Genomic DNA, 5,836 nt, shown 5'->3' on the forward strand with positions numbered 1-5,836 from the left:
CCACTGGTTGTGCATTACGTCATCCAGATATAAGTACGTAAAGGCCTCTGGTTGTGCACTACGTGATCCAGGCATTAGTACGTAAAGGCCTCTGGTTGTGCACTACGTCATCCAGGTATAAGTACGTAAAGGCCTCTGGTTGTGCACTTCGTCATCCAGGTATTAGTACGTAAAGGCCTCTGATTGTGCACTACGTCTTCCAGGTATTAGTACGTAAAGGCCTCTGGTTGTGCACTACGTCACCCAGGTATTAGTACGTAAAGACCACTGGTTGTGCTTTACGTCATCCAGGTATAAGTACGTAAAGGCCTCTGGTTGTGCACTACTTCATCCAGGTATAAGTACGTAAACGCCTCTGGTTATGCACTACGTCATCCAGGTATAAGTACGTAAAGGCCTCTGGTTGTGCACTACGTCACCCAGGTATAAGTACGTAAAGGCCTCTGGTTGTGCACTACGTCATCCAGGTATAAGTACGTAAAGGCCTCTGGTTGTGCACTACGTCATCCAGGTATTAGTACGTAAAGACCACTGGTTGTGCATTACGTCAGCCAGATATTAGTACGTAAAGGCCTCTGGTTGTGCACTACGTCATCCAGGTATAGGTACGTAAAGGCCTCTGGTTGTGCACTACGTCATCCAGGTATAAGTACGTAAAGGCCTCTGGTTGTGCACTACGTCATCCAGGTATAAGTACGTAAAGGCCTCTGGTTGTGCACTACATCATCCAGGTATTAGTACGTAAAGGCCTCTGGTTGTGCACTACGTGAGCCAGGTATAAGTACGTAAAGGCCTCTGGTTGTGCACTACGTCACCCAGGTATAAGTACGTAAAGGCCTCTGGTTGTGCACTACGTCATCCAGGTATAAGTACGTAAAGGCCTCTGGTTGTGCACTTCGTCATCCAGGTATTAGTACGTAAAGGCCTCTGATTGTGCACTACGTCTTCCAGGTATTAGTACGTAAAGTCCTCTGGTTGTGCACTACGTCACCCAGGTATTAGTACGTAAAGACCACTGGTTGTGCATTACGTCATCCAGATATTAGTACGTAAAGGCCTCTGGTTGTGCACTACGTGATCCAGGCATTAGTACGTAAAGGCCTCTGGTTGTGCACTACGTCATCCAGTTATAAGTACGTAAAGGCCTCTGGTTGTGCACTTCGTCATCCAGGTATTAGTACGTAAAGGCCTCTGGTTGTGCACTACGTCACCCAGGTATTAGTACGTAAAGACCACTGGTTGTGCATTACGTCATCCAGGTATAAGTACGTAAAGGCCTCTGGTTGTGCACTACTTCATCCAGGTATAAGTACGTAAAGGCCTCTGGTTGTGCACTACGTCATCCAGGTATAAGTACGTAAAGGCCTCTGGTTGTGCACTACGTCACCCAGGTATAAGTACGTAAAGGCCTCTGGTTGTGCACTACGTCATCCAGGTATAAGTACGTAAAGGCCTCTGGTTGTGCACTACGTCATCCAGGTATTAGTACGTAAAGGCCTCTGATTGTGCACTACGTCTTCCAGGTATTAGTACGTAAAGGCCTCTGGTTGTGCACTACGTCATCCAGGTATTAGTACGTAAAGACCACTGGTTGTGCATTACGTCAGCCAGATATTAGTACGTAAAGGCCTCTGGTTGTGCACTACGTGATCCAGGCATTAGTACGTAAAGGCCTCTGGTTGTGCACTACGTGTTCCAGGTATTAGTACGTAAAGGCCTCTCGTTGTGCACTACGTCATCCAGGTATAAGTACGTAAAGGCCTCTGTTTGTACACTACGTCATCCAGGTATAAGTACGTAAAGACCTCTGGTTGTGCACTACGACAACCAGGTATTAGTACGTAAAGGCCTCTGGTTGTGCACTACGTGATCCAGGTATCAGTACGTAAAGGCCTCTGGTTGTGCACTACGTGATCCAGATATTAGTACGTAAAGGCCTCTGGTCGTGCACTACGTCATCCAGGTATAAGTACGTAAAGGCCTCTAATTGTGCACTACGGCATCAAGGTATTTGTACGTAAAGGCCACTGGTTGTGCACTACGTCACCCAGGTATAAGTACGTAAAGGCCTCTGGTTTTGCACTACGGCATCCAGGTATTTGTACGTAAAGGCCTCTGGTTGTGCACTAAATCATCCAGGTATAAGTAAGGAAACGCCTCTGCTTGTGCACTACATCATCCAGGTATAAGTACGTAAAGGCCTCTGGTTGTGCACTACGTCACCCAGGTATAAGTACGAAAAGGCCTCTGGTTGTGCACTAAATCATCCAGGTATACGTTCGTAAGCGCCTCTCGTTGTGCACTTAATCATCCAGGTATAAGTAAGGAAACGCCTCTGGTTGTGCACTACATCATCCAGGTATAAGTACGTAAAGGCCTCTGGTTATGCACTAAATCATTCAGGTATACGTTCGTAAGCGCCTCTGGTTGTGCACTACGTCACCCAGGTATAAGTACGTAAAGGCCTCTGGTTGTGCACTAAATCATCCAGGTATACGTTCGTAAGCGCCTCTCGTTGTGCACTTAATCATCCAGGTATAAGTAATGAAACGCCTCTGGTTGTGCACTACGTCATCCAGGTATAAGTACGTAAAGGCCTCTCGTTGTGCACTACGTCATCCAGGTATAAGTACGTTAAGGCCTCTGGTTGTGCAATACGTCATCCAGGTATTAGTACGTAAAGGCCTCTGGTTTTGCACTACATCATCCAGGTATTAGTACGTAAAGGCCTCTGGTTGTGGTCTAAATCATCCAGGTATTAGTACGTAAAGGCCTCTGGTTGTGCACTACGGCATCCAGGTATTTGTACGTAAAGGCCTCTGGTTGTGCACTGCGGCATCCAGGTATTTGTACGTAAAGGCCTCTCGTTGTGCACTACTTCATCCAGGTATTAGTACGTAAAGGCCTCTGGTTGTGCACTTAATCATCCAGGTATAAGTACGTTGTAACAGTTGACACATTGGAAGTAGAAATTCAGGAAATCGTTTTCATAATATATAGTATACATGAAACCCGACTGTATTCATGGTAACGTAACTCATTTAACTGTCGAGATTAAGTACTATAGTTGGCCATTTTTCATTTGTTGAACACGTCCGGACCTAAAAGAGTTGCCCTTTGGCTTTGATTCACGTATATTAATATGAAAGAAATGTTAACTTTATACATCACCATGCTGTTCCCGTATCGTCTACGGTTTAAAAACAACTACAAATAGGCATACAAGGCATGTTATCCTTTTATTCCCAAAATACTATTTCAGTGGGGGTCGCGCCCCCAACCCCCGACTGCCTCGTTTAAAATTTTACTATACTTCATTGAATAGAATGTAATTCCCCATCTCAAAGTATTCACTGACAAGTATGAAAATAGTACATTCAAGTATTTGTAACTTTATACAGTTGAATACAGGACTATAAGACACGCAGAGATTTAAGTAGGTTTATATACTGAAGGTTTGTATCGTCTCTAAGATAGTTTTATGAAACACGCAGAGCTATAGGGAGGTTTATATACTGAAGGTTTATATCGTCTCTAAGATAGTTTTATGAAACACGCAGAGATATAAGGAGGTTTATATACCGAAGGTTTATATCGTCTCTAAGATAGTTTTATGAAACACGCAGAGATATAACGAGGTTTATATACTGAAGGTTTATATCGTCTCCAAGATAGTTTTATGAAACACGCAGAGATATAACGAGGTTTATATATTGAAGGTTTATATCGTCTCTAAGATAGTTTTATGAAACACGCAGAGATGTAAGGAGGTTTATTTACTGAAGGTTTATATCGTCTCTAAGATAGTTTTATGAAACACGCAGAGATGTAAGGAGGTTTATATACTGAAGGTTTATATCGTCTCTAAGATAGTTTTATAAAACACGCAGAGATGTAAGGAGGTTTATATACTGAAGGTTTATATCGTCTCTAAGATAGTTTTATGAAACTCAAATATTGAACTAACAGTAATAAACATTAAACTAATAATAATATTCATTGAACTTATAATGATCAACATTGAACTAACACTGATAAACATTGAACTTAGATTTATTACCATTGAACTAGCAATCATCAGCATGTTGTGTGTTGGACAACGTTTGATTATTCTGTGTGTCTTTTATCCATTTCTATTCGTCACATTATACAACAACTACATGATGTTAACAACTAACTAACAATGATCAACATTGAAGTAACTATGACCAACATTGAACAAACAATGATAATCATTGAATCATCAATGATCCCCATTTAACTAACAATTATAATCATTGAACCAACTAAGATGACCATTGAACCAACAAGGACCATTATTGAATTAACAATTATAAACATTGAATTAACAATGAACGCAATTGAACTAACAGTGATCAACATCAAGTTAAAAATGATCACCATTGACTTAAATAATGATTACCATTGAATGTACAGTGATCAACATTTTGTGTGTTGGACAAAGATTGGTTATTGTGTGTGTTACTTTATCAACGTTTATTTTTCTCTGGCACAACAATTAAATGATGTCTTTTAATTCATCAAACTAATTCGTTATTGGTCAGATAAATAATACACCAAGTTAATAAATAAATTGTGTCAATAACTGTGTAGAAACTGCCACTATTCAGCAAAGCGAGTTTAAGGAATAAGTATTTACATATTATATATATATATATAATATATATATATGTATAACGAAACACATAAGTATGGCTTTTAATCCCACCGTCAGTCTTTCACTCATTAGCTACCCAGTATCTAACCACAGACTAACCTAGAGTAGTTTTCTAAAAATGGTCTTCTTAGTGTGTCTTTATTTAATGACTAACAATAAGATTTATATCCAAAGAGGTGATATCAGATTTCATCTAAAATTAGGTATGCGCTTTGTTAAAGGTACCCACGCTTAAACTCCCACTCCTAATTATGCTTAAGTAATTGCAGTTTGGTTGCCTTTAAAATTCTAAACAAAAATCCTGGCATTTGTTACAGTGGTTCCAGCTGAACACAACAGCCTAGGAACCGAACACTTTTAATTAAAAAAATTAAATAGGATGAATTATTGCTCCATACGTACAGCGATATGTCACTAACTGGCATCAGATATAAGAATCCATGATGAACACCACAAGTTTTATATAATGTTATTAGTCATTTATTTACTGTTTAAATACATAGAAAAGTCAATCTTAAAGAAAATACCATTATGTATTTATGATGTTGATCCAAACAATACTATTGACTTTGTAAACTTTTGACGTACAATTGAATATAGTAAAATATTAAACTGGAAATATGTGTTCGACTTGTTGCACTACATTTGAATAGATTCATGACCTCCAATAGATTATTTCACTTTTCACTTTTCACTTTTTATTTTGTCATGGTAACATATCGTTACAACAGACATGTAATAACATTAACAGGCAATTTGGTAAACACCATGACTGAAAATAACAATTGAGGCAATTTTACCACCGGGTACAGTGTCAAATCGCATGATAAAGGTAATCGATGTAATACAAAGTTTTACAGCTTAAGAAGTTTGCATGAATACTACTCGTTGATCTGCTAACTTATCTGTAGTAAAAACAAGTCCCTTAAACTTGCCTTGGGATATCTTATGAATGGAAATTCGCCTCGTTTCATTGGCTAACGGTACAAAAAGCACGTGCAGAAATTTATGAATGGTGTAAGTGGTCTTGGACTTGCTACAAATTTAATATGAGATTATTTAGATTTAGCTAGTAATGAATAATTTCATAGTTTAAATGTTTTAGTTTCTTTCACGTGGCATGTATGAAACAAACAGTAGGTGAATGATATACACGGA

The sequence above is a fragment of the Mya arenaria genome, chromosome 16 (assembly GCF_026914265.1).
Source record: "Mya arenaria isolate MELC-2E11 chromosome 16, ASM2691426v1".
In the NCBI taxonomy this organism is placed as follows: Eukaryota; Metazoa; Mollusca; class Bivalvia; order Myida; family Myidae; genus Mya; species Mya arenaria.